This window comes from Tenrec ecaudatus, chromosome 5 (assembly GCF_050624435.1).
Source record: "Tenrec ecaudatus isolate mTenEca1 chromosome 5, mTenEca1.hap1, whole genome shotgun sequence".
In the NCBI taxonomy this organism is placed as follows: domain Eukaryota; kingdom Metazoa; phylum Chordata; class Mammalia; order Afrosoricida; family Tenrecidae; genus Tenrec; species Tenrec ecaudatus.
Genome location: NC_134534.1, coordinates 89,984,840 through 89,994,960, shown reverse-complemented (window position 1 = coordinate 89,994,960; position 10,121 = coordinate 89,984,840). Strand labels below are relative to the sequence as shown.

General features: G+C 40.8%; 1 pseudogene; it reads left to right on the top strand.

Moving 5' to 3' along the window:
• The first annotated feature begins 460 nt into the window (after positions 1–460).
• Positions 461–9,945, top strand: LOC142449169 (FH1/FH2 domain-containing protein 1 pseudogene; annotated as a pseudogene).
• Positions 9,946–10,121: the final 176 nt, after the last annotated feature.

The window sequence follows — 10,121 nt, the reverse complement described above, 5'->3', positions numbered from 1 at the left end:
CATTCTGTGATGCTCACCTTCCCTACATAATAGCTGAAGACAAAATGGGGGCAAAACCAAATGTGGTGAAGAAAGCAGATGGTGTCTCCCACCTCATTAATTCATGATCAATGATCTGTTATTATTGTTGTTTTGTGTCTTATACTGTCTGTTGTATCCCTTTACCAACACTGCTGATATTCGTCCCCCTGGGGGTAGCTATATATCCAACGTTGTGATGGGTTTTCCCTCCCCCCATAATATCACTATTCCCACTACTGTTCCTGAGGGTTTTATCTGTCCTGAATCCCATGTGTCCAGAGCGCTTATCTGTACCAATGTGTGTGCCCTGGTCTAGTGATGGATGGCAAGATTTTGTCTCATGTACTTTGAGCATGTTATCAGGAGGAAAAATTACTTTATGCAAAGTAGAGAATTGGTGCAAAAATAAAGGAAGCCCCTCAATAAGATGGTTGACACAATGGCTGCAACAATTAACTTGAAGATAGAAACACTTGTGAAGCTGGTACAGCACTGGGTAATATTTCATTCTATTGTACATAGATTACTTCAAGCTGGAATCTAACAGCAATAAATAATTTAATAATTTGTTAACTTAGTGCTTGATAAAAATATAATATCTATATTTAAAATGCATAATCTTCATGTTTTTCTCAATAACACATTCATTTTCACCCAGGGGGATATATCTAGACAATTAACAGATTATTATTTTGTCTTAACTGATCTGCAATTTATAGTTTCACTCCTAAGTGCCTTTGCCTAAGGAAGTGGTAGTTTTAAACGTCACAGTGTCTCCTCCCAGGTATATCACTATTTCCCTTTCTCTTCTTAGTTTTCCTTGACAGGCCCTTTTCTCGAGTCTCCAGGTTGAATCTCCACATGTGATTAAAATGGTCTGAAATAATAAACACTTCCTATTCTGGATTACATAGACAACTTTTCTAGAAAACTACAATTCAAACTATATTGAATTAGATTATCATTCCAATTTTTTGCTGTTACTCTTATTTGATATCTAGAATTTTAATTACTCAGCTATAGAAATTAAACATTCTCTCTATAAAAGCCCAAATGGCACCAGTTACCAATGAGTTCAGTTTGACTCGTGTTGACTCTACATGTGTCAGAGTGGAAGTGGACTCCACAACATTTTCAATGGCTGGTCTTTTGGAGGCAGAGCATCAGATTTCCCCCAGGGTGTCTCATTATACAACCCAGCAATTCTACCCCTAAGGACTTGAGGGCAGTGAAGTAAACAGACATCAGTACTCCAATGTTCACTGCAGCAATATTCACAATAACCAAATGGTGAAAACGACCTAAATTCCATTAACAGATAATTGGAAATAAAATGTGGTGCATACATACAATGAAATACTACTGACTCAGAAAGATAAATGAAGTCCTGATACATGCTACACCATGTATGAAACGAGCGGTATAAGCCAATCACAAAAGGACAAATAAATTGGAAAAACAATCCCTCCCTAGACTATCCTCGATGGATGTCAAGAATCTCAACAGACCCACAGCAATAGAAGAAATAGACAAGGTTATCAAGGGATTACCAACAAAAAAAAAAATCCCTTGGGCCAGATGACTTCACTGGAGAATTCTACCAAGCATTTAGGGAAGAACTAACACCAAGCCTACACAAACTCTTCCAGATTATAGAATGAGACAGCAAACTCCCAAACTCCTATTATGAAGCTAGTATAACTCTGATACCAAAACTGGGCAAGGATCCCACAAGAATTGAGAACTACAGACCAATCTCCCTAATGAACATCATTGCAAAAATCCTTAAAATACTAGCCAACAGAATACAAAAGTATATAAAACAAATAATTCACAATGACCAAGTGGGATTCATACCAGGGATGCAGGGATGGTTCAACATACAAAAGGCCACTAGTATTATTCATCACATTGACATGAAAAGCTATAAGAACCACATGATAATATCGATAGATGCAGAAAAAGCATCTGTCAACATCCAACGCCAATTTTTCTTTAAGACACTTGAGAAGATAGGAATGGAAGGAAAATTCCTCAAGACAATACAAGCTATATATGAAAAACCAACAGCCAACGCGGTAGTCAATGGAGAAAAGACTAACACAATCCCACTGAAAAAGGGGATGAGATAAGGATGTCCCTTGTCCCTACTCTTATTCAATATTGTGCTGCAGGTTTTAGCTAACAGTATAAGGCAAAGAAAAGACATCAAAGGTATTCATCTGGAGAAGGAAGAGGTGAAACTATCATTATTTGCAGATGATATGATTTTATATATGGAAAATCCCAAAAGTTCCACAAGGGGTGTACTGGAAGCAATAAAGGAGTTTGGCACAGTGGCAGGATACAAGATCAACAAACAGAAATCCATCGGACTGTTATACATATCAGATAAGACCACAGAAGAAGAGATCAAAAAGGTGGTACCCTTCGCAAGAGCCAAACACAAATTGAAATATCTAGGGATATACTTGACTAAAAGAACAAAAGATCTATATGGGGGAAACTACAGAACACTATTAAAAGAAACCAAGAGCGACCTCAAGAAGTGGAAGAATATCCCATGCTCGTGGATTAGAAGACTCAATATAGTTAAAATGACAGTACTGCGTAAGGCACTATATAAATTTAATGCAATCCCAATACAATTACCCTCATCTTTCCTCAAAGAAATGGGAAAACTGATTACCAACTTCATATGGAGAGAGAAGAAGCCCTGAATTAGCAGACAACTCCTCAAGAAGAAGGACACCATGGGAGGGCTTCCATTTCCTGATTTTAGCAGATACTATGCAGCCACAGTTGTCAAAATTGTATGATATTGGTACAATGATAGATACTCAGACCAATGGAAAAGAACTGAAAACTCAGAAATTTAAAATCATCAGCATACAGACAACTAATCTTTGATAAGGGCGCAAAAAATATCAAATGGAAAGCAGATGCCCTCTTTAACAAGTGGTGCTGGAAAAAATGGATATTTACCTGCAGAAAAATGAAGCAAGACCCTTATCTCACTCCATGCACAAGAATAAACTCAAGGTGGATCACAGACCTTGAAGTTAAACGCCAAACTATTAAGGCCATCAATGAGGGAATTGGGCCAACGTGAGAACTCTGGCACAGGGAATACATAGGCTATCAGAAATAGGGAAGGACACAAAGACAGAGGTGACACAAATTGACAAATGGGATATTCTGAAGATAAAACACCTGTGTACATCGAAAGAATTCACCGAGAGTAATAAGAGAGTCCATGGACTGGGAAAACATCTTTAGCAATGACACATCAGACAAAGGCTTTATTACTAAAATCTACAATACTCTGCTAGCTTCCAAAAAGAAAAAAGTCCTAATTGCCCACTGAGGAGCTGGGCAACAGACCTGAATAGAAGTTTCACAGGGGCAGAAATCCAAATTGCCAACAAACATGAGAAAATGTTCCCGATCTTTAGCCATAAGAGAAATGTAATTTAAAACAACAACCTAACACACTCAAAGGTAGCCCAATTCAAAAAATTAGAAAACAACAAGTGTTGGAGGGGCTGTGGGGAGACAAGAACTCTATGATGCTCACCTTCCCGACAAAACAGCTGAAGACAAAGCAGTTGCATAAGCAAATGTGGTAAAGAAAGCTGATGGTGCCTGGCTATCAAAAGATATAGTGTCTGGGGTCTTAAAGGTTTGAAGGTAAACAAGCGACCATCTAGCTCAGAAGCAACAAAACCCACATGGAAGAAGCACACCAGCTGGTGTGATCACGAGGTGTCGAAGGGATCTGGTATACAGCATCATCAGAACAAAAAAAATCTTACCACAGTGAACGAGGGGGGGAGTATGGAGTGGAAACCCAAAGTCCCTTTGTAGGCCACTGGACATCCCCTTATAAAAGGGTCTCAGGAGGAGATGAGCCAGTCAGGGTGCGATGTAGTAACAATGAAAAATTTAACTTCCCTCCAGTTCCTATATGCTTCTCCCCTACCCTCCCCACTATCATGATCCCAATTCTACCTTACAAGTCTGGCTAGACCAGAGGATGTACACTGGTACAGATGGGAACTGGAAACACAGAGAAATCAGGACGGACGATCCCTTCAGAATCAGTGGTGTGAGTGGCGATACTGGGAGAGGAGAGGGAAGTTGAGTTGGAAAGGGGGAACCGATTACAAGGATCTACATGTGACCTTCTCCCTGGGGGTCAGACAACAGAAAAGTAGGTGAAGGGAGACGTCGGACAGGGCAAGATATGACAAAATAATTTATAAATTATCAAGGGTTCATGAAAGAGGAGGGAGCGGGAGGGAGGGGAAAATGAGGAGCTGATGCCAGGGGCTTAAGTGGAGAGCCAATGTTTTGAGAATGATGAGGGCAATGAATGTACAAATGTCTTTTACACAGTTGATGTATATATGGATTGTGATGAGAGTTGTATGAGCCCCTAATAAAATTATTTTTAAAATAAATGAAATTTTGAAAAAGGACAAATATGTGATCTAACTTACCATATAACTCAAATATAAGCCAACCCGAGTATAAGCTGAGGTACCTAAGGTACCTAATTATTACCTGGGAACCCAGAAAAACTGATTGAGTCTAAGCCTAGGGTGGAAAATGCAGCAGCTACTGGTGAGTTTCAATAATCAAAACAAATGAAAATAAAATTACTAAAAATGGAGATATCAGTGGGGTAATGTATTTAAATATTTATTTTAAATAAAAAACATAAATAAGAGGACAACAAGTCATTTAATATTAGTAAACCAGCACAACTGAGTGGAAAATAGGTTCAACAAAAACAATAACGTATCAACAATATCTTAAGAATACTATTCCCTGAGCTCAAGCTAAAATGTAAAGAGTTAAAATCCTTCAAAATGATTCCTCATCATCATCATAGACGCTTTCCTCACTGAGATCGCCGTCACCATCCCTGCTGTCATTTTCATACAAAGCGCAGTCTTCGCTGCCACCCATAGCATTACTAATACCACATTTCTGGAAGGCACGTCGCACCATGTCTTCTGGAATGTCTTCCCATGCATCTCGAACCCACTTTGCTATTAGCTCTATGTCAGGTTTCATGAGATTTCCTCCTTTTGTTAGTTGGGCTTGACCAGATGACAGCCATTCATGCCACATCCTTCGCACACGGTCTTTAAAAGGCTTATTCAAAGATACATGTCATAGGACGGCTCTGATTGGTTAGATGTGAGTAAGCAAACATTCAAAGCCCTGCAGTGTCAGCGGGGCTTTGAATGAACAGCAGAGGAACAGCAATCACCTGTGAGATAACGAGTACCTGTTACCTTGGGGCGGGAGGGAGGGGAGCAAGGTGTTACACCTCGCTGGGGTACCACTGACCTGTGTATAAGCCAAACCCCAGTTTTTCAGCTCATTTTTTGTGCTGAAAAGCTCAGCTTATCCAGAGTATATATGGTATATGAAATAGGAAGGGCAGACAAATATATAGGAAACAGAGCTTACTAGTGGAAAGCAGGGGCAACAGAAAGGGAGAAAAGGGTAACAATTGTTTGGGAAGTAGGGAGTTTCTACTGATACCCAATTTGCCAACACATTTGTTTGGTTTCTTGTTTTAATTAGTGTTGTCTCTATTTTAACGATATTAGGGTTCAAATGTCCATTGCAACGACTACCCAGAACTCAGACAAAATTCATGATTTTAGGGTTTATTAAGGAAATAACACCTTGTAATAGCAGTGAGGAATGCTCAAGGTTGCTATGTTGCAAAGTTCTTTCAGGTCCGCTAATAAATGCTCAAAGGGGCATACCACTTCACTGTAAGCCTCAACCGAAGGCATTCAGCTCAAGCTCTGTGTGTCAGCAAACCCAGCTCCCTGAATTAGGAGCCCAGGGGCACCCAGTTCTAGTAAGCCTCAGCCCAAAGGCACTCAACTCCACTTCTGTGGGTTGGTAAGCCCAACTTCCCCTATTAAGGGCTCAGAGCCACCCTGCTCCGCAACCCAGCCTCCAGCACAAAAGCACTCAGGATTGGGAATTCCATCAGTCGTTCTACACTCTGGCTCCTAGTTCTGCTGCTGCTTCTCCAATGTTATAGCTGTGTTCTGGACCCAGGAGGCCCACTCTGCAGGGATATGGGGCCCAGGGGATATGTTCCACTCTTGGCCCTTGCTAGTAATGAGATCTCTCTCCCTGCTTCTCACAGGCCTCATTTTGTACACTACAGGATGGCATTGCAGGGAATCCTGTTCCCACTTACCCACAGGCAAATCCTATCAATATCTTCCCCCACTTTCTTAGCAAATCCTTCCAGAAGAAAGTCTTTTGGTTGGAGTGAAGAGACCTTGGCTGGAAGAGCCATATTAAATAATTCACTGCCACTGCAAGTATGTATTTCCATTATATAGATCTCTTTTGCCCTTGTAGTAAGTAGTGTTTGCTGCTTTCTTTGCAGAAATCTTTAGTACCTCTGGATAGAGTTATTCCTAAGTACTTCATTTTGTGAGTGGCTATTGTACATGGTGTTGTTTTCCTGATTTCCTTTTCAGAGTTCTATTTGTTAGAGTTGAGGAATGAAATAGATTTTGTACATTGTGATAAGTACCTTAACACTTTGCAGAATTAGGGCAATGAGAAATTTGGCATCAATTAATGCTCGCCCAACTGATTGATACAATTACTTGATATTACTAAAGCTGTACACCTGAAAAATATTGAAATGACAAGTGTGTGTTATCTATATCCTTAAATCTCACTTCCCCTCCAAAAAAAGAGGATCAACTATTGATGCTGGTGGCGGCATAGTGGTCATGTTGTAGTGCTAATCACAAGGTCAACAGTTTGAAATTCTATAAAGAATTACGGTCTTGGAAATCCACAGGGGAAGTTCTACCCTGCTCTATATGGGTGCTATGAGTCAGAATCAACTCAATGACAGTCAGTAACACATCATGGAACCTGTTCTTGTTTTGGATTTTTAAGGTTATGGTTGTGTGAGTTCTATAAGTCAACGGACCAAATATTGTTGTGTCAGTGGGTCCACTCTACCTCCTGGTTCATAGCACAGTGTCTGGGGTATTTAAAGTTAGCAAATGACCACCCAACTAGCAAAATTAGGGTCTATTTGCCTGAAGCAGAATAGGAAAAAAGAGAGTCAAGAATTTGGCAATGTAACCAAGAGGAATTACTGAAACCCAAATGAAGGCTGAGCATGATAGTGGGACAAGAGGAAAGTAAAGGGAAATAGAGGAAAGAACTAGGAGGCAAAGGGCATTTATAGAGGTCTAAATAAAGGCATGTACAGTAAATATATTTATATATGATGATGGGGAAACAGATCTACGTGCATATATTTATAGGTTGAGTATAAAGGTAGCAGATGAACATTGGGCCTCTACTCAAGTACTCCCTCAATGTAAGAATACTTTGCTGTATTAAACTGGCATTCCATGATACTTACTTTTCTGACACAATCTCTGAAGACAAAGTGGGTACATAAGCAAATGTGGCGAAGAAAGCTGATGGTGCCTGGCTATCAAAAGATATAGCATCTGGCGTCTTAATGGCTTGAAAAATAAACAAGCAGCCATCTAGCTCAGAAGCAATAAAGTCTACATGGAAGAAGCACACCAGCCTGTGTGAGCATGAGGTATCGATGGGATCAGGTATCAGACATCAAAGAACAATAAATCATATCATTGTGAATGGGGTGTGTGTGTAGGGTGGGGACCCAAAGCCCATCTGTAGGCAACTGGACATCCCCTTACAGAAGGGTCGCGGGAAGGAGACAAGCCAGTCAGGGTGCAGTGTAGCAACGATACAACTTTCCTGTAGTTCTTAGATGCTCACCCCCCTGCCACTATCATGATCCCAATTGTACCTTACAAATCTGGCTAGACCAGAGGATGTACACTGGTACATTTAGGAACTAGAAACACAGAGTATCCAGGACAGATGATCCCTTCAGGACCAGTGGTGAGAGTGGTGATACCAGGAGGGAAGGTGGGGTAGAAAGGGTGAACCAATTACAAGAATCTACATCTAACCCCCCTCTATGGGGGACAGACAACAGAAAAGTGGGTGAAGGGAGACACTGGACAGTGTAAGACATGACAAAATAATAATTTATAAATTATCAAGGGTTCGTGAGGGAGGGGGAAAACGAGGAGCTGATATCAAGGGCTCAAGTAGAAAAATATTTTGAGAATGATGATGCCAACAAATGTACAAATGTGCTTGACACCATGGATGTATGTATGGATTGTGATAAGAGTTGTATGATTTTAAAAATAAATAAAAAATAAGTGGAGAAAAATTAATTGGAGGAGAATATGTAATGTGAGTTTGGTTGTCTCCATGAACAACTGGTCTCCTGTGCCATGAGACAAGAAGAAATGAATGGTGCCCAGCCACCATTAACAAACATTTTGATCAAAGATCCTATAGAAGAATGCTGACCAAAATAAGGGAATTGTGAAGAGAATTATTTATGTGAGCTCATACAAAAGGCTAGATGAGAAACCTAGGGGGCACGGAGTTTCAGCTAAATGGCAGTAGAATAATTGGAAAGAATCATGAGAAGGATTGCACAACTTGAAAATGTAATTAAAGCCACTGAATTATACATGTAATACATGTAGAAATTGTGGATATGATTTATCTTTAGTTGTGTACTTTGCCTGGGGTAGGGAGGGAATTTTTCATTTTAAAAGTGATGAAGTGTTCCTTTTATAAGGTAAACAAAGTTCATCAAGTTAAACTTAGGAGGCCAGGAAACCTTGCAGAAATAAATTCCCTTGGACCTACGTATGTTTGTATGTTGGATCAATTTTATTTCATAGGAAGCATTTTTGCCTGTACTTTGCAGAGAGTAAAGACAAAGTGTGAATATTTGCATGATAGCACTATTATAATCCTGCTTAATTCATATATTTCCATTATTGGATGACATTTTAAATGTGTTAATTGCATAGTGAATGCTACACACAATATTGACACATTATTGCCTGATTTGTTTTTGTTCATTTTTAACAATTGGTGTTTCTCCTCTTATTCTTGGCCAAAATATTTCTATTTGTAAAAAAATATGTGAGCATATTTATATGTACACATATATGCAAGGAGGCTTAAAAATATTAATGGGAAAATGTAATTAAAGGATATTGGAGAGAACTAATCTGGTAGCCTCTGTTGGGTAGGGTCCTCAAGGTGCTAAGTGAAATGGTGGTGGAGCCATGGAGGGTAAGGAAGATGGTGGGGACAGAGTCAGTATCAATGGTGACTTTGTGGGTAAAATTCCTAGAAGACACTGACTCCTTTCCATGGGTCAACTTCCTGGAGCCACACGGGGCCCACAGATCTTCCGGAGGACAAGGACTTAGAATTTGAGTTCGTGCACTCTGAGGACCTGAGGTGCCTGATTTGTGTGGGTGTTGCTAATTACAAGGACCAGATTTTTGTCCTCCAAGCACTGGGTCAGCTGGTGCTGTTTGTGGATGGGTTGCTGGAGGCGTGGACCGCAGAGAGATGGTGGAGTGGCGGTACACACTGTGCCAGTGTGTCCTGTTTGGTGGGGAAGATGGCCCTGAAGCTAATGCTAGTGTTTATGCAACAGTCTGAGAACAATGTACTGTTCTTCATTTGAGCAGCCAACTCAGCTGCCAGCAGCCACTGCGTGCTTACACGTGCTAATGATCGGTGTCAATCCTGGAGGAGAACTGCATTGACACTGAGCTGCTGATGTGAGTTGTCCCCTAATCAATGAGACACTGGCAGTGCTCCCGGAGCAGGACTTCTAGGATATGACAGACCCACTGGAGCAACAGGGTATGGAGGCACCAGTTCAGCACTGCCTGGGTACTGCAGTCACTGATAGCAACCTGCATCCTAAACTTGGGCTCTATGAGTACCTTGCAGTTGGAGAATGGAAACATCAAGGAAGAGTGAGTAATGGGAGCATGCGTGGAGAAGGGCAAGAGGAACTAATTTCTGGAAGGTGGAGGAAGCCCAGCAACATGAGATCCAGAGCCTGACCCCGTACTCACCACCCCACTAGTGAGCCCCACCTCAGTTCCCCTGGGCTGCTTCTTTAGCATCTCCACGGTACTCTCAGCTTACAACTC